This window comes from Somniosus microcephalus, chromosome 2 (assembly GCF_052327205.1).
Source record: "Somniosus microcephalus isolate GS21.2 chromosome 2, FLI_Smic_1.0, whole genome shotgun sequence".
Classification (NCBI taxonomy): Eukaryota; Metazoa; Chordata; class Chondrichthyes; order Squaliformes; family Somniosidae; genus Somniosus; species Somniosus microcephalus.
In genome coordinates this window covers 284,977,084-284,999,597 of record NC_140988.1, presented here as the reverse complement: position 1 = coordinate 284,999,597, position 22,514 = coordinate 284,977,084, and the positions used below count along the sequence as shown (strand labels likewise).

Genomic DNA, 22,514 nt, shown 5'->3' with positions numbered 1-22,514 from the left:
AATCTCTGCAGAGGAGTCAGATCAGAATGGTTTCAAAAAAAGTCTAGTTAGGGAGCAAGAAGCCTCTTCAGTGGTAAAAATCAAAATGCAATTTTGAACAAAAAAAAGAGTCTTTAATTGGGGGGGGGGGGGGGGAAGGAGTGGATGTGGAGGAAACCTATGTTAGTGGTGTCCAAAATGTATATGGTTATGCGGATAAAATTGTGACGTGAATAATGCTGTGTTTACATGATGGTATTAGAACTGGAGACAAAAAGTTTCTTCAAATTAGTATTAGAATAACTAGATAGATGCTTAGAATCTGCTTATGTTTTGGTTCCCTGTGGATGTTATAACATTTTGCACAATGACGGTCACATATAACCTTGTGTCCAGGCTAGCTGTCTGCTGTTTGTGTGCTAGGAAGGTTGTTTTATGTATCTTTAATTTGACCAACCAAGGCCCAATGCCTATGTTTCTTCCATTACTGCTAATAACCATATTATAATGCTAAGTTAGGATTTTGACTTTGTTTAACAAAACTGCTTTAAAATGTGTAAATTAACCAGTGTATGAGAATAGAATGGAGGATATCTTTGGGAATTTAATGATTCATTCCATAGTACAACAGCCTGATAATGAAAGAGTTAGTTTTGCATAGCTGAAGCTGCATGAACAGCATGGACATAAATAACTGATAACATGCAGTTACGAACATCTGATGGCCGAGAATGGCATGTCTGACTAGGGAGCACAGAGACAAGGGAGATAAGAGAAATTCCGATGGGTAGGCCTTCAAAACGTATAAACAATAAAACATATATAATGATTGTGAAGACCCCTCCTGGAGGGAGAATCTTCATCAAGTTCTGTGTCTCAACTTCGAGATGTGCCATTGGGCATCTTGATTTAGGAAGAGCCCTTACAGGTTATATGATTCTGTCCATATTTTACATCAGGCCCACCCCTAAAAAAGGGTATATGAGAAAGACCTGAAAAGCCCTTAGCACAGATGGTGGAGGGGAGAGCCATACAAGAATGAGGCTGGTCTAACACTCTTCCAGGAGCAGACTCAACCCATTCTTGGAGGTTCTAGACGAGAGGGAGAAAGGCCGTAAGCCGGAGAACTGTTCGCACACGCCAGCCATCTGCCCGATTGGGACCGGTACCAGCTGCTTGTCACGGTTGTATGTTTTTGCTGTATAACTAGTGTGTTATATTCTGTCTTAAACTCTGAATAAGCATAATATTCCCTCCTTATTGGTTTGCAGTCGAGCCTGATAATTTGAAAGAGATTGGTAATCTCTACAAGGTAATACCTAGTCACATGAACCATCAATTTTAGGGGCAGGAAGGAAGTTGACACAAGGAAGGTGATGACAGCAGCAGCAGCACCACGCATTTTTAAAGTGCCTTAAACATAGAAAAATACATCACAAAGGAGATGGGGTTTTAGTAGGGTCTTAAATGATCTGGACGAGGGAATTGGATGTAATCTCTCCAAATTTGCAGATGACACAAAGCTGGGTGGGAGGGTATGCTGTGAGGAGGATGTCGTGAAACTCCAGTACGATTTGGACAGGTTGGGTGATTGGGCAGAAACATGGCAAATGCACTATAATGTGGATAAATGTGAGGTTATCCACTTTGGTGGCAAAAACAGGAAGGCAGATTATTATTTGAATGGCAATAGATTGGGAGAAGGGGAAGTGCAAAGAGACCTGGGCTTCCTTGTGCACCAGTCGCTGAAGGTAAGCATGCAGGTGCAGCAGGCGGTTAAGAAGGCAAATGGTATGTTGGCCTTCGTAGCAAGAGGGTTCGAGTACAAGAACAAGGATGTCTTGCTGCAGTTGTACAGGGCCTTGGTGAGACCGCACCTTGAGTATTGTGTGCAGTTTTGGTCGCCTTACCTGAGGAAGGACTTTCTTGCCATGGAAGGAGTGCAGCGAAGATTCACCAGGCTGATACCTGGGATGGCAGGAATGACGTATGAGGAGAGATTGTGTCGATTGGGCTTATACTCACTGGAGTTTAGAAGATTGAGAGGGGATCTCATCGAAACCTATAAAATTCTGTCAGGCCTGGACAGACTAGATGCAGGAAGGATGTTTCTGATGGCTGGGGAGTCCAGAACCAGGGGTCATAGTCTAAGGATAAGGGGTAAGCCATTTAGGACTGAAATGAGGAGGAATTTCTTCACCCAGAGAGTGGTGAACCTGTGGAATTCTCTGCCACAGAGGGTGGTGGAGGCCAGTTCATTAAGTATATTCAAGAAAGAGTTAGATATATTTCTTAAGGCTAAAGGGATCAAGAGATATGGGGAGAAGGCAGGGACAGGGTACTGAGTTTGGATGATCAGCCATGATCTCATTGAATGGCGGAGCAGGCTCGAAGGGCCGAATGGCCTACTCCTGCTCCTATCTTCTATGTTTCTATGTTAAAAAAACGGAGAGGGAGTTGGCTCGGTGGAGGGGTTTAGGAAAGGAATTACACAGCATAGGGCATAGGTGGCTGAAAGTATGACTGCGAATGATAGGTAGGTGGGCAGCTCAAGAGGGAGGAGTCAGAGGGACAGGGAGTTGAGAGGAAATTACAGAGATAGGGAGAGTGAGGTCATGGAGGGATTCGAACACAAGGATGAGAATTTTAAAGTTGAAGGACTGGAAGTGATAAATGAATGAGACAGGATATGGGCAGCAGAACTTTGGATAAGCGAAAATCAAGGTCCCATTGTCCTACAGCATCTCTGTACATCCTCCAAGGCCAGAATGTTCTCAATGTGGTATGGTTCCCAGAACTGTACACAACACTCAAGGTCAGATCAGTGTTTTGTACAAGCTAACCATTCTTTCGAGCAGTTGCTCTCTACCCCTCCTAATACCTTTTTCTTCGGCTCAGTAACCATTTTTATCCAATTACACTTCCGAAGTGCCTTGGGACGTTTTTTTATATAAAGGCACTATTTAAATGCAATTGATGTTGTTATACATTCTAAGAACCTATTTCGTTTTTTCACCACTGCCACAACTGTTGACAGTTTCCAAGGATGTTTTTACTAAAGCCTCACATCCCTCTCTGTAGACAGATCCCATTTATTTTGTACTTCCAGTCTGTATATCCCTCCCCCAGCTTCATGACTTAGCATTTCTCTGCATTACCAGCATATCCAAGTTTTGATTCAATCCACCAACCTGTATGTCCCTCTGTATCTGGCCCACTTGCTCCCTGTTTATGACCCCTCCCAATGTGACATCTTGGATAGCTTTGCTACCAGTCTTTCCTCTAAAATCATTAATATATTATGACGATGCCAATGACAACAACTGAATTTATCCCCTGCAGTACACCACATTTCATTTGCATTACAAGATTTATTGAAAGGCGGCAGCTATTTGGTCCATTTTAGTTCATCCACCCGGAAAGGCCCTATAGTTGTTCCTCCTCGTCCCCATTGTGGCATTTAACTGTTTAAATAATTCTAATGTTTTGCCTCCACTACTCTCGTCTGAAGTCCATTCCATGCATGAAGAAGAATTTCCAGATATCTGTTCAATCTTTGCATGTAAATATTTGAACTTACATCCCCTTGTCCTGTTCTCACAATTTAGTTTTAAGTAATTTTCCAGATTTACCTTTTCCAAATTATTTGCTATCTTAAACTTCTACAAGGTCACCAGCAGTCACATTACAAAACAGGCCATACTCCAAACAAGTCCCCTCTCACACCAATTATCTTTTCCCACACTGCCCCCATATCTCTCTATTCCCATCTCCCTCATGTATGCATCAAGCCTCCCTTTAAATGCGTCAATACTATCTGGTTGAACCACTCCATGTGGCAGCGAGTTCCACATTTCAATGCTGATAAGTCCAGGTTTCTCCAGTCTTTCCTCTGGACACGGAGATCAGCCTTGTGGGTGTTATCTGAACTGTTTTCAGCTCCGGACACTAAATTTTTTGGACCCCTCTTCCACCCCCGTGTGCTTGCCCATTTAGATTATATTCCCATCTGCCCTTCTTATCCATATTCTCTTACGTTAAATCACCTCTGCCAGCATTCCACCCACTTGCTTAATCTGTCCATGTCCTTTTGCAATTTTCTGTTGTTTCTTCACAATTCACTGTAGCTCCTAGTTTGGCCTCATGATCTATTAAATCAAATTCTGGCTAAGGTGCAATTAAGCAAAACAGGAGGGAATTTATGATGCGACTCCGCTGAAAGATGTAGAATTGGAATGACATCTATAGTTGACCATTTGGCACTAAAGCCAGATTGCTGTGGTCTCCTGACTTCACAAACTACTGAAGAATAATACTTGCAAAAACATCTCTTGCGACTAAAGGAAGAGCAAATGAGCATAAATTTGCTTGGTAAGCCTTTCCCACTTCAGTTGCTCGCCTTCCATTATCTTAGCTCATCAGACACAAAACAAGAAGTTGGTCAATGGCGTATTGCAAGTGCAATGGAGTAATTTGGTATTGGTCTTGATTTTATCCATGGTTGGAGGGATGACGTTATGTTCTGAGACTAAGTAGGTGCATTATAAGGCACCCAGGGACAGGCAAGGGATAGTGATGGGATGTACAGTGGGAGGCCGATCCGTAACTACCAGTTTTCCGCCCACGGCCAAAGTGAAAATTCTCATGATCTCTCAAAAGCTTGACCACTTTAAAAGCAGGCTTTTAAATGATGGCAATGCAAGCCTTGTTCCACTTCAGCAACTACTTTGTTCAGATAGATGGCTGTCACTAACTGCTTTGAGGCCCTTAGTAACTGGCTGGACAATATTGAAGCATTAGAGAACATTCCTTGACACTATTGCAAGCACAATAAAGCCTTGGCTATCTGATGGTTGCTATCATCCAAGAAAATGCAACATTGGATAGAAACTAATGAATGCAATTGAAGAACATTTTCAAAGCCAAAAACTAGTGAAGACTGCAATACTGAATTCAATAACAGAATGTCCACAACATAAAGACTAGAAAGATAAACACTTTTAAAAGCATGGCAGACCTCCAACACATTGTAGGGAGCTTGCAAATTCCATTCTCAGTCTGGGCTGGCGATCTCAACAGAAGCAGTTCGAACAGAAGGCCTGAGAGTCCCTGGGTTGGGGAAAAAGCTAGGGTGCCTAATGCTGTTTTTTAAAAAATGAGGCACATAGATATCCTACAGTATAGGACACCAAAAGTCTGAAAAGATCTGGAGACAAGACAAGGTAAAAGTCAATCAATAAATAGTGGCTAGATAATGGCAAGCTTGGATTTTAAAGGCCTGTAGATTGTAGGGGAAAAGGAAGACTAAAAGGAAATAAAGATGAGTTAGAGGAGCAGATCAGGCGATGAGTCATCATTTCAACACAATGAGAATGGAGGAAGGAAGAAGACCACATAGGATGGTGTAATTGTCGAATGTTCCTCTTGCGATCCCGATTGTAAATGTCAGATTAAGACAAACTCAATGATGCATTCCATGGTCAAATAGTATGTCTGTACCATCCAAGATTTCATGCTGAATGAGCGCTTCAATTATATATGGGAGGGCTGCAAGAACCCATAGAACTGTTTCCAAGCATGTGTCAGGAGAAAAAAAGGGGACAAATTTTGGGTGGCAGGAAGAAGCAAGGATAGGAAATGTATAATGATCTATATACAAAAAAAAATTCAGAAGAACAAAAAAAAAGACATTAAATTGGACATAAATAACAGCTATCTTAAGTAATGTAAGTACACATATAGGATACCACTAGAGCAGTAACAGATCCCACTCCCACTCAGATTTTCCCAGTCATAGATAATGGTCAGATTTTCCCAGTCATAGATAATGGTCAATGACAACATAACCTCCAGGAGCAAAGCTTAACCGATTTCTCATCTCAACACAAAGATGCATTAGAACTGTGAAATACACTGCAGCATGTGTCATTATGTAAAAGAATTAGAAATTTTGGAATTAAAGTCTTCTATGTTTCTTGACTCAATAGGAGTGTGGTCAAGGCTCATATTAATACAGTAAATGTTCATCTGAGGAACAGACATGATGTTTGCTTCCACATTGTACAGCTGTAATGCTGAACTTCTGATAACATTAGGAAATGCAACAACAAAGCTGAAGTGATTTAGAAAACATCTTCTGACCCCTGGATTATGCTATAGCTTTGCAACACTATTACTCCACATACAGTTTGCATAAGAGCTTTTGTTTTCAACTTTTTTTTATACTTTAGTCATAATTTCCAAATAAATTTGATTCTCAAGGATATCATAACATTATAAAAGTTTTCAAAATACGAATTGCAGCAAAAAAAAGGAACATTACTTTTTAGAACACGATTTAAATTATGCCCTCTGCTACATCTGTCCCTAGTTGATGATGACATTTCATAAATAGATCTTCTATGCTGTAATGTGCTGACTCACACCACAGAGATATTTGCTAATTGCCATCTTGGTGCCAGATACAATTCCGTTTCTGGGTACTAGAAAGTTTTGAAACCTTCCCATAAATCTCACGTTTCTCCTCTCAACCACATTAAAAAAGAAAACATAAATGTCACACAATAACCTAATAATTTTTAACAAACTAAAATGAATAACTGTCCAGCTGTTTGGCATTATCATTTCATTGCAGTCGCCAAAGGGAGAGGCAGATGTACATATCAAAACCAAGCAAACATTTTCCTCAACTAGAGATTTCACAAACCATTCACATTCACAAATGTTAGAAAGAACAATATGAGCATAAGAAACTTTTTTTTAAAAAAACCAATAATGTTCATTTTTCTGGTAAAAGCCACTCTGTTGCATATACTATCACATTTCTTCCTCAGCATCAGTGTTATCAAGAGGTGAAACAGGACTTGGCCTGTTTAGAGTTTAAATACCTTTCAATTAGAAATTAAGTTATTGCTCCAACCATAAATCAGTGAAATTCCATACCATTGCTGGTCAATTTGTTGGAGTCATCCCAGGTAACGGCTGGTCAATTTCTAATAAGACTAAAAGAAAGAAAGAAACAAGACAATTAATCAGAGTTCCTCATCTCAGTCCTGTGTTAATGACAAAGTCCCTCCAACAGAAAAGAAGAGAAAACTCTCAGCCAAATACATCACATAATTAGCATAGAACCAGGAGTAGTCCATTTGCTTGCTCTCAGGCAAAAACATAGAAGGGGGAAATGATAGGGTGATTGGTATTCAAGATAGAGGCTTTTCATAAATAGTCCCTCATCTCCAAAGGTAATTAAGTGAAACTCAGAATATTCATCCATCTACTATTCAAGTCTTGTCTGCTGCTTTTGACACATCACAGTTTAGCAGCACAGATACTATCAATATTCACTCAATTTGTTCTATAATCTCAGATCCCACTCCCACTCAGATTTTCCCATTTGCAGATGTTTATTCAGCTAATTTGTGAAGCAGTTAATGAGACAATAAAAATGGGTTAAAGAACAAAAACCAATACAAAAGAAAAAATGAAGGGGTAAGAGAATTCTGGGTGGAGCATAGGAATTTGCTAACAGGTTAAGAGAGGGATTAGAGGTGCAAGAGGCCCAAAATAGCAATAGAATGCTAAAAATGCACCACATCATGCAATCAGAATTTAGGAAGAGCACCATGGGTAGAGTTTGAGCAGTAGTCATTGAGTAATGTTGCTATTTACTGGGCTAAAGTGCAGTTGAATCCTTCTTAATAGAGTTATTTACTGGAAACAGAACATATGCCTAATTGCAAAGACCAGTGGTTCTGACCATTTGTGACCAAAAGTCCAAGCTCCATCTGTTGAAAATCAAAAATACCAATTTGTATTTTTCACCTTTAAGGGTTAAATGGTTCAGAACTCTGGTACAGTCCTTTATAAAAGTAGGAAGTGATTCAAAAAAATAAACTGAGAAGGAAGGCTTTGATGACAGTATTAATCAAAGGGCAAGAATGCTTCCCAAATATGAAAAAAGAACAGCAGAGAAAATTGATGGAATGTCATCATTTTATAGGCAGGACAATCCAGCAACTTGTAATCTGAGAGCCAGTGAAGTTGGAAACAAGTTTTGTCTATTTTGGCCTCTCACCCACTCGGAGGTTGGCCTCATTTTATATTCTCTACATGGAACGGTACTAGCATATTGCAAAAGGGTTTGCAATAAAAAGAGATAACTGCAGTACTTCTGCACAATTTGACACAGTGTCCAATTAATCAGTGCTGCCACATTTAGATTTAAATTGGAACTGGAATTTGTTTTCAGCAGACTAACTAATAACTTCTATTTCTGGAGCTCCATAGCAAAGATTATGAGTAAGTGCCTTTTATGGATGCCTGCCTAATTGCAGACAAGAAAAGTGTAAAGGAAATTAAAACTGAAAAGAAGTTAAATTCCACACCATTGTATCTTAACTGCAGTAGCAGATCTTATGCCAATGGGCTGAAGCCTTTGAAGCATTTAAAATAAATTATGCTGATGCAATACAACGCAGATAAGATTTCCTACATCCCCTCCTTCCACCAAAAAAATTCTAAAAATATTAGTGCAACAGCTTGCAAAGATGTGCAGGTTAGGTTGATTGGCTATGATAAATTGACCCTTAGTGTTAGGGGGATTAAATACGTGGGGTTACAGGGATAGGGTGGGATATGTGTTGGTGTAGGGGTTACGGGGATCGGGTGGGATATGTGTCGGTGCAGGCTTGATGGGCCGAAATGGCCTCTATCTGCACTGTGGGGTTTCTGTGATTCTGTGATTCTGTGAGCACTTTCAACATAGTAAATGTCCCAAGGCACTTCACATTAGGAGAAAAAGGCTCAAAGCAGCTTTGGGATAAATGATTGAAAACATGGTATAAAAAATGGTTTTGACCATACTTAATGGTTGGGAGAATTAGGAAGGTGGAGGGACTCGGGGAAGGATTTCCGAACAGTAGGGCTGAAGCAGTTGAAGGCTCAGCCGTAAATACGAAAGTGGAGAAAATGGGAGTGGGAAAATTGACAGAAGGCCAGAGTTGGAGGATCAAAAGGTTTGGGCTGAGCCTTGGGCTAGGATAAGTTACAATGGTACGAAGTAGGTTGCAAAGATACGTACAAACATACAAAAATGATAGACAGCTGGTCCATCGCGCCTGTCCCATACCGTCATGGTTCAACCAAGCATCGTGATTCAAACACTCGCCACCCACCAGTGTAGGGGTGAAAAACTTGCGGGGGGGGGGGGGAAGAAAGAGAATTTGTAAACAAGGACTTGAGATTTCAGTTCTATGCAGGGCAGAAAGCCAGTGGAGGTCAGTAAGGTCAGAAGCAATAGGTGCGCAGAAGTTTTGGATAATTTGGAGTCAGTGTATGGTGAAGCGTAGTAAACTAGCAAGGAGGGCATTGGAGAAGTCAAGTCTGGAGGCAACAAAGGCATAATAGGGGTTTCACAGTGGTGGTGGGGTAGGCAATGGTGGAGCCGAATGATGTTGTGGAAAGGGAAGTAAGCAGTCTTGTGCTAGACAGCATATGGGGTTTGAAGCTCAGCTCAGGGCCAAGCATAACACCATAATGGGATTTTGGGTGATTGCGAAATCTTCACCAATATTAGTGCTAATGTAAAGGTTAAAAATAAACAAAATAAAATGGTCAACATAATCAATGGAAATGGATAATGATTTCAAAAAGCTCATATTCAGCATTCCCATGAATGGAATCATTCCCATTTTAACAAACATGTTTTAAAAATTAAAATTTAACAAGTAGTTTGAATTTGACATTTTCCCCATTAGTTCACAGTATTTACAACATAGAAGGTGGCCATCAGCCAATTCTAGCTCGAACAGAAGCTACCCATTCTATTACAGGAAACTTTGCGATATCCGGCACCGACGGGACCGAGCTGCTGCCGATCTATCAAAACTTCCGGATAGACCAGCGCTAATGTTGAAGGATACGGAGGTTTTCATCGCCGTATCTGACAACAAACACTGTTGCTTAGCAACAGCTTGTAAACACTCGGCCCGTACCTTGGAAGTGTCTCTGAAGCTGTTGCTAAGCTACAGAGATGCTTTCCAGAGCCTGACTGTTAAAAAAAAAAAAAATGCTAGAAGAAAAAAAAGCTCACCAAAACGGCTGCTGATTTCTGCTGTTAGATCGAGGTTTCAGGACATACAACCTCCGGATAAACCAAAGTTTCCTGTAGCTCCATTTCACTGCCTTTTCTTTTTGTCCTTATATATTCTTACTTTTGAAATACAGGAAACTCTCATTTAAACGGCACCTAAATATCCGGAATTCTCTATTAACCGGCAAAATTCATACTCCAAAAACACCTCAATAACCGGAAATGTTGCCGAGCCTGAGTCTCCCGCGGTGGCTGAGTTAGTCAGTGTGGGTAGTTCTCCAAACTGCCACTACTCGGCTTCTTGGCACTGTCAGAAGTCCGAACACCTCAATAACAGGAGTCTGACTCTTTGTTTGTTCAAAATAGCCTCGGTAGATAACCCTCTCCGTCATCCGGAATTTTTAATCAACCAGCACCATCTTGGTCCCATTGGTGCCGGATACCAGAGAGTTTCCTGTATCTACCTATTTTCCTTTTCAATATCTGTCTCAATAACCTTTTTGTGGTGAAGTGTTCCATGTTGCGTGTGAAAAATTCCTTCCACCTTCCTGTAGTGTATGTAACGTTCCACCTTTAAGAGAACTATTTTAAGGGTTGCACTACTTTATCTTGGCTGCTGTATACTGTAATACCGGTGGTGACCACACCGGTATATAAGTGCTGTGTAAGGATTTATTGGGCAGATTCGCCCTGACCTTCGAATAGTAAAGTCCTGTTAAAGTTACTCTTGTAGTCTGTGTATTAATTCACCATATAACCCACAGACTTTACACTTCCTCCTTTGTGCTTCCTGTGATAATGCCAAATCTATACTCTCGTCACCAATTCAGTGAAAACAATCTCACTTGTCAAAATGCCACCAATTAGCCATTTCATTTCAAAAGAAATGAGTCATATATATGAGCCACAAAATTGGCCACTTCTGTACAGATCCATTTTTCAATGGGCACACACCCACAACACTAAATTATAATGCATGACCAGATATCACTATAGATTGTCACATACCTCTTGAACTTCAAATGTATTTTATACACAACACTTTACATCACCACATGATACTAAGGCATGCCTTCAATGCAAATGTTTTTAAATTTAGGACTAGGAAATGCTGCTAATCATCCAGTTGATTTTGTACATAACAATTCCAGTCATTTCTACAGTGTATTCTGATAAATAGAATTATGTTCGGCCATATACTGGATCACTGCTCTATCTGAACAGCAACCAGCTCACTTGGTTGGTTAAACTTACCATTCCGCTATTCTGATGATCTTCTCATTTAGGGATAAGCTGTGCCACACGCCTTTCTTGGTACAAGAGATTCCAAATGATTTTAGAGTTTGCGTCAGCTATTTTGGCAAATCTTCCATCCTCACAACCGCAGATACGAACTGGTTGCAGAGTAACTTCCACCATCACTAGAGCAAGTAATTTGCTTAAATAGGCACGACTTCTTTTCCCCACTTTAGTCCCAGGACCCTGCAGTACTGGAAAAATGAATTAATTTTATTACAGTTTTATTGTATTTACAGTTTAACGTGCAAGATTTATGGAATTGGAATTTCAGAATGTGAAAGTGTATTTGCAGTGAAAAGGGGGGAAAAGACATGTAACATAAGAAAACATAATATGGCACTTAGAATTTTTGAAATAAAAGATCAGAACAGTTCTGTTTAAGGATCAACCCAATTAACTTCCTGACTTTCTAAGCAATATTCCCAATCTACAGCAAATAATGGCTTCAGCAGTGAAAGTTGCTGTGATGTCAAATTCACGTGTGCTGGACTTCAGTTGCCTCAATTAGCAGAAATACGAGCTACTGATCTTCTATAGAGAGCCACTAATCTCTACTGAATTCAACCATAGTAGTAGAAAATCTTAATTCAACTTTAGAATAGCAATATTTCAAATGGCCATCTGCCCGAAAGGCCCAAGTGGTGTGGTGAATTAAAATGTTATACTTTTCAGCTCTGGAACATGTTCAAGCCAGCCAAGACTGATGGGAGGACAGTCTCACTTGGCATCTACAAAGCCTTTAAATAAAATATGATTGGGTAGTCTCAACTTAGCTTCTAACTGGCACATATACACAGTCCAAAGCTGCTCATAACCTGGCACTAGATGGTCAGTCACCACCCTTAGAAGCCATAAGGACAATTTCTATTTTAAATGGGCAGGTTATACCAGTGTGGGTGAAGGCCTTTTTGGAGCATTTTAAAGAAAAAAATTGAAGACTTACATTGATTGAGTGCAGATCATATTATTCAGATATATCTCAAAGAATTTCTCATACAATTAATTACTTTGGAATTAAATGACTTGTGTAGGGGAAATGACACAGCCATTTTGTGCATAGCACAATCGCACAAACAACTACAACAAATGAATCTGTTTTAGTGGGTTAAGCGAGGATAGCGAGAGAACTCTGTGCACTAGTTCATATAGTACAATGGGAACTTCAACATCCACCGAAACAGAAATAGGACCTCTGGTGATTGTCTTATCTGAAGGACAGCATCCTACAATGCAGCACTCTCCCAGTATTGCAGTGGCGAGCAAGACTAGATTATATGCTCAGAAAAACATGCAACAATTGACCTTGGAATGCTTGATGCTGCTACTATGTGTAAAAAGTTGAAAAAAATTAGAAAACAGGAAAATTAATTTCCCCCAGTGAAAATGAAAATGTCATAGCGTTACACAATAGAATAAAAATCCAATTTTGTTGTGCAAAGTACAAAATTAACCATTACATTTCTCAACACATTTGCTATGTTTAAAGAACCTAGCAATGTAAACTGAGTAATTTTTCTGTACTGTTACATTATTGGAAAAGTGACTGTCTTAATAGGTGCTTGAATAAAAAAATGAAGAGCTGAAGTCTTCATAATGCTGAATGTAAAGTTTTTAAAATAAACAAACAACTGCATATTATAATGGATTGGTTAAAGGCCAGCCAATCAAATTACTTCAGGTAATTAAAGGCCTCAACTTGGATTTAATTTCTTACACCTTCACTTCCTGTGGATTCATTTTGTACGTCATAGCTGGCATTTTAGATTTGTAAAGCTTTACTGTGGACACACGCACATGCACGCGCACACGCACACCCCCAAGACCCTGTTCTGGACAGGTTATTGAAAACAGGGTACCCAAAATGGCTTCTGTAACCTCGTGATCAAAACCGACAGGATTTTTAAACAGGGCTCTGAAAAACAGGCAGGCCCGGAGACGAAACTTAAAATGCAGGAATCTGTGGAACAGGACTCTCTGGAGCCAGCCAGACAAAGTAAACACAGAATATGCATTCATTCGACTTGAATCCAATCAAGCTAGAATGGGCCTATAATCGTGGCCATTAGGTTTCTGCATGTTTAATGGGTAACAGCTCACAGTAGCCATCAAGTCAGGATGGGGACAATTAGGTCTTATCCATGACAAACAACCAGGACATCGGGGCCATTAGACCCGGAGACAACCACTCCAAAAGTCGTTAAAATAAATGGTTGTAATCATTTAAACAAGCCCGCCAAAAGTTAAACAATGGACTGACCTGATTTGGCGCGCAGATAAGGAGTTGAAGAACGGGTATAATTGTAGGACCATGAGTGGCAATCGGCCCCTTGACTCTTGCCTCTCTTGCTCCTGCTCTCATTGTTTGGCCTTTGGCCTGTTGCCGCTCGTACTCGCGCCCTGGCCTCGTGGCGGGCTATCTTCTCGCTCCCCGCATCGCTCAACAACCAAGGGCGCCCATTACACCGGGGCCAAAAGCGGGAGGAGAACGAGACCCGAGTTCAATACCACACAGGACACACAGGCCACAAAGGGGCGAGACGAGACGAAGAAGGTAACCGATAAAAGCAGAGAAGGGCAGCGAAAGACACATTGGTAAAAACCAAATGCCTAGTTATAAGCTGGCGTTTGGTGAAGAAAGTGGTAACGCATGTATGGACAGTAAGAATAAGTTGGCGTTTGAACATTCCGAATAAGCTGGCGTTAAACGCGGGTGGCGGCGCCTGCGACGAATAAACCGGCACTCGAAGCTTGGATAGTGAAATCATTCAGACGGTAAAGACCGCTGACGACCGCCCAAGGGAGAAGAAGAAAATCCATCGTGACAAGATGACGACGGCAGCTGAGGAAAAGGAGGGTGCTTCGCATCAACAACTTCAGCGCCGTGCCCCGAGACCACGTGGCGACGGGGTACCCCAAAGGACAGGGAGAACAGACCTCAAAACTCACAACCGTTAAAGCAACAGGTTTGGATTGGTGAGCATGAATTCCTGGCCCCTCATAGCTTAATCTAGTTAGGTATAGGGGGTGGGATAAGGATAAGGGGATTGTTAATGTAGTTGTTTTTCCCTCGATGTGCCATGTGTTCCCCATTCCCATACAAGTATAATTGTTTTATGCCTGTAATTTTATACCAGTAATTTTCTTAAGATTGTTGTATTCTGCTTTAAATAAAATCTTGGTTTTCTTATACCAAACCACTTGTCTACTTGATTTTCTGTATCGCCCCCTGTACCTAAGTCCGGTGTCCAGAACCCAGGGGCATGGGAGCGATTCGAACCGCTCAAGGGACAGTCAGAGGTGGAGCTGACTGAGCGCACACGCCAAAATCCCCCTATAGATGCCATCTGCAGCACTGAGTTCAGTTTTGTGCATCGAACCTCAGGAAAGATATATTGGCCTTGGAAGGAGTACAGCGTATATTCACCAGAATGATACTCGGGCTTAAACTGTTAAATTATGAGGACAGGTTACATAAACTTGGTTTGTATGCCCTTGAGTTTAGAAAGTTGAGGGGTGATCTAATATAGAGATGTTTAAAATGATAAAGGGATTCAATATATAGATATAGAGAAACTATTTCCTCTAGGAGGGGAAATTAAGAACAAGAGGGCATAATTTTAAATTAGAGCTAGGCCATTTGGAAGTGCAATGAGGAAGCACTTTTTCCACACAAAAGGTAGTGGAAATCTAGGACTTGCTCCCCAAAAGGTTGTGGATGCTGGGTCAATTGAAATTTTCAAGACTGAGATCGATAGGTTTTGGTTAGGTAAAAGGTATCAAAGGATATGGAATAAAGGCAGGTAAATCGAGTTGAGGTGCAGATCAGCCATGATCTAATTGAATGGCAGAACAAGCTCCAGGGGCTGAATGGTCAACTCCTGTTCCTAAGGGAGACAATCAAGCTTTGGAGAACAGTCAATCCCTAGGTTAATCCCTTGGTGTTAGACATCTGAATTATGAGGAAAGACTGGAGAGAGTTGGGCATTCAGCCTTGAAAAGAGACATCTGAAAGATGAAACGTACAAGATAGTAAACAGTTAGGAAAAGATAACTCCAGACAATTACTTTAAATCACGAGAACAGAACAAGGGGCCGCGGTTTCAAACAAGTAAAAGGTCAATTTAGGACTGATATCAGCAAGTTCTTCTTCCCACAACGAGTGATCAGCACTTGGAATGGACTCTTGAATGGAGTACTGGAGGCAAGAACCTTGGAATCATTCAAGAACCAATAGGATGCTGCAACAGAAGGGATTTTCATTCTGAATGGATGAACAGCCTTCCTTATCCATAGTTATTATGATCAAGGAATGGCAAGCAAAGAATAAACGAATGAAAGAACAAAAAAATAATTGTACTTATATAGTGCTTTTCATGATCTCGGGGCATCCCGAAACAGTTTACAACTAATTAAGTATTTTTGAAGTGTAGTCACTGTAGTAATGTAGGCAATGTGGCAGCTAATTTGCTCACAGCAACCTCTCACAAACAGCAATGAGATAATGACCAGATAGTTTTTAATAGTGAAATAAAAACAGAAAATGCTAGAAATACTCAGCAGGTCAGGCAGCACCTGTAGAGAGAGAAATAGAGTTAACGTTTCAGGTCAACAAAAATCCAAGGTCCCTATTGAGCTGTTGGAAGTGTGGCAAACAGGACCTTTATGCACCCATATTGCCAGATGTTCACGCCACCAGAACTCCTGGGGTTAGTTTTGATTGCAAATTGCTGGGCGTGAAAGAAACAAATCCCGCCTGCAACTGGAAGGTTATAGCTGACTATTGGTCTTGGGAGACTTGATAGAGAGAGATCAATGGCTATTGGATTCCAATAAATTTAGAGAAGCATCTCAAAGGGCTTAGAGGATATCCAGTACACACACTCAGGACATGAAGGATATGGTGGTTCCAGCAGGTCTGTTCTCCTGCAAATCATGCACAACCAGTCTCCTGTTCCCAGTTCCTGTGGGGCAGTGGAGAGCGCATCAATGAGGCAGATTTCCCTCAAGAAATCAACACAAAAAACTCCCCAAACAGTCCCCTCAGATGCAATCACATTGAATGAAAGAACAAAAGGACTTGTATTTAGAATAGCATCTTTCATGACTTTAGGACATCCCAAAGCACTTTACAGCCAATTAAGGACTTTTGAGTGCAGTTATTGTTGTAATCCAGGAAAGGCGGCAGCAAATTTGTGCACATTGCGACAGCAATGAGATAGTGACCAGATAATCTGGTTAAATGATTTTGGTTGAGGGATAAATATTGGCCAGGTCATTGGGAAGAACTCCCCTGCTCTTCTTCAAAAGAATCTTTTACATCCACTTGAGTTGGTTTAACTTCTCAGCCGAAAGGCGGCACCAGCGACAGTACAGCACTCCCTCCATAATGCACTGAAGTGTCAAACTAGATGATGTGCTCATCAATCCAACACCTTTGGACCCAAAGATGAGAGTGCTACCACTGAGCGAAGGCCGACACCGTTGGATGTTACAGTGCAAAACTGTAATGGGGTGAGGGGTGGTACAGTTAATACTGAGGAAGAATGCAACAAAATACAAGGCATTAATAAACTTGCAGAGTGGGTGTGTAATTAGCAAATGAATTTCAATATAGATAAGTGTAAGGTGGTGCATTTTGATAGGAGGAATAAGGAGGCCACATATTGTTTGTATAGTAAGGCTGCAAATTTAATTCTGGAGGTGGGATGGGGGCGGGTCAGTTGGTTTCCGGGTTCCGGTCCCACCCCCAGTTGCCTCCACTCTGCAGACGTGATTTTCCCTTGATTGGCCTTGTTAAGCCTGCCCTGAGAACTTAACGGCCAATTAACAGGAAGCGGGTCTGATGACGCGTCATCTGCCAGTTTCCTTAAAGGGACCATGTACAATTTTATTTTGACAGTTGATCTGTCAGTGTTTGACAACATGGAAGTGCTGCTAACCACGCACAAAGGTGAACACTTGCACCCAGGCTCTCCAATGACTCCCTCCATATGCTTAGGGAGGGAGTCACAGCACGAAGGGAGGTTCTCTTCCCTTCCAAGGGTGGAAGAGACCTCCCCAGGACACCAACTTACCTTGAACCTCCCCCCAACACTCTCGATCTACTTTATCACTTCCCCATCTCACTAGGCACCCTTCACACTCACCCTCATCCTACTGCAAGTATCTCTTCTCTCTTAGGCAGTCCCTCGGAACCGAAGATGACTTGCTTCCACATTAAAAATGAGTTCTCAGGTGACTGATGAGTTCAATGCGGGACCTACAGTCTCTGTCACAGGTGGGGCAGGCGGTGGTTGAAGGGGCGGGTGGGTGGGGTGCTTGGGTTGACGTGCGCTCCTTGCGCTTGGCTTCTGCTTGCTCCCGGCGAAGAGACTCGAGGTGTTCGGCGCCTTCCCGGATGCTTCTCCTCCACTTTATGCGGTCTTGGGCCAGGGATTCCCAGGTGTCAGTGGGGATGTTGGACTTTTTCAAGGAGGCTTTGAGGGTGTCCTTGAAGCATTTCCTCTGCCCACCTGGGGCTCTCTTGCCGTGTCGGAGCTCCGAGTAGAGCGCTTGTTTTGGGAGTTTCGCATCGGGCATGCGAACAATGTGACCCGTCCATCGGAGCTAATCGAGCATGGTCAAAGCTTCGATGCTGGGGATGTTGGCCTGAGCGAGAACACTGACATTGGTGTGGGTATCCTGCCAATGGATTTGCAGGATCTTGCGGAGGCAGCGTTAGTGGTACCTCTCCAGTGCTTTGAGGTGCCTGCTGTACATGGTCCATGTCTCTGAGGCATACAGCAGGGATGCTGCATACTGCAAGTATACCAATTAACAAAACACAAGGGTAGGCACTTGAGAGGTTTAGCCAATGTCCACGTGAAGTTTCTGCTAATGTGCTGTCATACAGTGTAATATCTTTTTCCAAAAGTGGCCCTTATTGGACAGATCTGAGCATGCATTGAGAAGTGTTTTACTGATTTCCAGTGATTGTGGTGTCATAACATTGGACGTTAAAGGGATGCCTCACGGTGCTGGTGTGGGATGGCGTCAACCTTGCGCATCGTGTGGCAGCCAGGGTTTACAACATCAAGTGAAGAAAATCTGGCCATGGTGATGCCATCGCTGGCCTCCCGGCCAGCAATTTTGTCAGGGGCTGATGCCCTGTGTCCAGTGCAGCATCAGGTGGGTGAGGAGGAGGTTGGCGCTCCTGGTGCTGGTGCTGCTGTTGTGGCTGGTTGTGGTGCTGTCGCGGCTGCTCTTCCTCCAAATCTGACGACCAGGATGAGAGGATGTAAATGGTTCCCATCCCGTTGCTATAGATTTCAGTTAAGGCAAGAAGCTTGCAAGCGCACACTCAAAGTGGCCTGAAATTATTCCAATCAGGTAACACTGCAGATGTGTGTCAGCTTGACCAGTCACAAGGTCAGTAGATTTGCAAAATCTTATCCCAAACCTCCAACAACAAAGTTGTTGCATTTGAATGTCAGCCGTGTTACAGGAGCGCTTTTAAACTGCTGCACCAATGACTACAAATCACGTCCTTAAGAAACTCGTCTTCTTGCAGCTGGCGTGTTTCTGACAAGATGGGAAACAGGAGCCAGAAGCACAAAAATGGGAAACCACTATAAAAATAGGATTAGCAAGGCAGTTAACTGCCTTAGCTATCTGTCCCATCGGTTCCAGTCAGGTCAGTTTGGGAGTGGCTGACCAGACATTCATGAAAATCGTGTGGGGACAGGATGGAGGCGGGTTGGCAGTCTGAAGCCATTTTATTCTGATTTTCACTGCCGACCCACCTCCAAACCTGCCTCCTCAGGGCTATTAAAATTGAGCCCCAAGAGTCTAAATGGGGTAGAGGAGCAAAGGGATATAGGGGTACAGATACACAAAACACTAAAAGTGCAGGTTAATAAGGCCATAAAAAAGAGCACTAGGGTTCATTTCTAGAGAGATAGAATTGAAAAGCAGAGAAGTTATGTTAAACTTGTAGAGAACCTTGGTTAGACCACATTTGGAATACTGTGCACAGTTCTGGTCTCCATATTATTAAAAGGATACAGAGACACTGGAGAAGGTGCAAAAAAGATTCACAAGAATGATGCCAGAACTGAGAGGATATCAGGAAAGGCTGAGGCTCTTTTTCTCTAAACGTAGAGAAAATGTTTCCATTTGTGGGGGAGTCCAAAACTAGGGGTCATAAATATAAGATAGTCACTAATAAATCCAATAGGGAATTCAAGAGAAACCTCTTTAGTCAAAGAGTGGTACGAATGTGGAACCCGCTACCAAAAGGAGTAGTTGAGGTGAATAGCATTGATACATTTAAGGAGAAGCTAGATAAGCACATGAGGGAGAAAGGAACGGAAGGATATGCCGATAGGGTTTGGTAAGAGTGGTGGGAGTTGGCTCGCATGGAGCATATACGCCGGTTGGGCTGAATGGCATGTTTCTGTGCTGTAGACTCTATGTAACAACTGATCACAGGACCATCTCAGGGGACTCACCATAATTAGTGTAACCAAAATAACAGTAACAAAGAAAATAATGGCACTAAAGAGTGACAAATCCCCAGGACCAGATGGTTTTCATTTCAGGGTTTTAAAAAGGAAGTAGGTGAGAACATTGCAGATGCCCTAACAATGATCTTCCAAAGTTCTCTCAATTCAGGAACTGTTCCTCTGGATTGGAAAATTGCACATATCACTCCGCTATTTATGACAGGTGATAGAAGGAAACCAGGAATTACAGACCAGTTAGCCTAACATCTGTTGTCAGGAAATTACTAGAGTCTATAATTAAGGATCGAGTGACTGAACACTTTGAAAACTTTCAGCTGATCAGAGAGAGCCACCATGGATTTGTAAAGCGTAGGTCATGCCGAACGAACCCAATTGAATTTCTTGAAGAGGTGACTAAAATAGTGGACAGGGGAATGTCTATGGATGTTTTTTGTATGGACTTCCAGAAGGGATTTGATAAAGTCCATCATAAGAGACTGTTAGCTAAAGTTGATGTTCAGGGAATTGAGGGCAAATTATTGACCTGGTTAGGAAATTGGCTGAGCAGCAGGAGACTAGGGATAATGAGCAGGCACTCTAATTGGCAGATGCATCCCACAGGGATCTATGTTGTGGTCTCAACTATTCACTGTATTTATTAATGACTTAGATGACGGGATAGAGAGCCACATATCCAAGTTTACCGATGACACAAAGATAGGCGGCATTGTAAGCAGTATAGATGGAAGCATAAAATTACAAAGAGATATTAATAGGTTAGGTGAATGGGCAAAACTGTGTCAAATGGATTTCAGTGTCGGCAAGTGCGAGGTCATCCACTTGGACCTAAAAAGGATAGATCAGAGTACTTTCTAAATGGTGAAAGGCTAAAAACAGTGGAGGTCCAAAGAGACTTAGCGGTCCATGTACATAGATTAAAATAATCAAAAAGTCTAATGGAATGCTGTCCTTTATATCTAGAAGATTAGAATACAATGAGTTAGAAGGCATGCTACAGCTATTCAAAGCCCTGGTTAGACTACACCCCTGGAGTACTGTATTCAGTTCTGGGCACCACACCTTAGGAAGGATATAGTGGCCTTGGAGGGAGTGCAGCGTAGATTTACGAGAATGATACCTGGACTCCAAGGGTTAAATTACGAGGAGCGAGTACACAAACTAGGGTTGGATTCCCTGGAAATTAGAAGATGATTAAGGGGTGATTTGATTGAAGTTTTCAAGCTATTAAGGGGAACAGATAGGGTAGATAGAGAGAAATAATTTCCGCTGGTTGGGGAATCTAGGAATAGGGGACATAGCCTAAAAATTAGAGCCCGGCCTTTCAGGAGTGAAGTTAGGAAACACTTCTACACTCAAAGGGTGGTAGAAGTTTGGAAATCTCTTCAGCAAATGGCAGCTGGTGCTGGGTCAATTGTTAATTTTAAATATGAGATTGATAGATTTCTGTTAACCAAAGGTATTAAGGGATATGGGGCAGCGGTGTGTATATGGAGTTAGGTCACATATCAGCCATGATCTCATTGAATGGCGGAATAGGCTCGAGGGGCTAAATAGCCTACTCCTGTTCCTATATTCCTAAAGAAACAGAAGGATATGCTGATAGGGTCAGATGATGAGGAGTGGGAGGAGGCTTGTGTGGATCATAAACGCCGGCATAGGCCAGTTGGGCCGAATGGCCTGTTTCTGTGCTGTAGACTCGATGTAACATGATACCCAGGGCAATTGTAAAGCAGTTTTTAAGCTTGGATTCACGTGCATATTATTTAATTTGATAGAAAGTGCTGAACTCTTAGAGACACAACAGTAACATTTGGATAGGGGTCACTCCTGGGAAAGACCTGAAACGAATACTCCAAAATTTCTGCAACGCTAGTTTGCATTGGCAATCAGAGGAAAGTCATAGAAAATGTTCCATCTCCTGTAGTACAAACTTAAAATAAACTTTTAATTGTCCTTAAAATTCATATTTTTTAGCAATGTTTTGTACTCAAGGTATAAGGAGCATCAATGTTGAGGAATGGAATACTTTTCCTACAGTTTGCATCCAGCATCAACATCAAGCTGTACCTGACCCAGGAGTCAATAGGCCAGAAGCAAAGTAAAGCTTTGCTTTGCTCCGCTCCAACATACTTTAACCCCAACGTTAGAAGATCATTCCCAATCTAATACTTCTATTTCTCATACCCATTATCTTCCAAAGCACCCCCCAAGCCTTCGGAAACAGCATTGCAAAATAAGCCAGCCAGCCAGCACAGAAGCCTCAAGACTACACTGCCTTGTGAACTGATTATGTTCTCTGCCTCTGGCTCCAAATGTAAATGGCTGCTGGGGATGCTTTACTGTTCTGGCCATGAGGCACCCGCCTGTAAACACTAGCCAGGAAAGCAACTTTCAAATTGCCTACTTCCGGGACCTTCCTCCAATATCTGTGATGGGCCGAGGATAGAGTATCTTACAAAACATACAGTTGTCAAAAACCCATTAGCCACTGCTCAATTATTCTAGTGATACACTTGGTGCTGCAATTTTTCCCCACAGTAAACAGCAGAATGATTTCAGAACACAAGCAGCGGCACCAGATTATGGAACTGCTTCTAATGAGTGATTCTACAATATCAGTGGGGCATTAAATGCCAATAACA

The 22,514-nt window shown here is 41.9% G+C and overlaps 1 protein-coding gene across 8 annotated transcripts in view; it reads right to left on the bottom strand.

The window, feature by feature from the left end:
* atosb (atos homolog b) overlaps nucleotides 1-22,514 on the bottom strand; it is a 155,648-nt gene that overhangs the window by 39,849 nt on the left and 93,285 nt on the right. For 7 of the 8 annotated variants that reach the window (XM_085973009.1, XM_085972957.1, XM_085972965.1 and 4 more), the window contains 2 exons: nucleotides 11,324-11,559; nucleotides 6,922-6,980 (listed from right to left, as the gene is read on the bottom strand). The gene's annotated coding sequence lies outside the window, so the exon portion shown is untranslated. Of the gene's footprint in view, nucleotides 1-6,866; nucleotides 6,981-11,323; nucleotides 11,560-22,514 lie in introns of all 8 variants that reach the window. The other variant, XM_085973000.1, reaches the window with a different exon arrangement.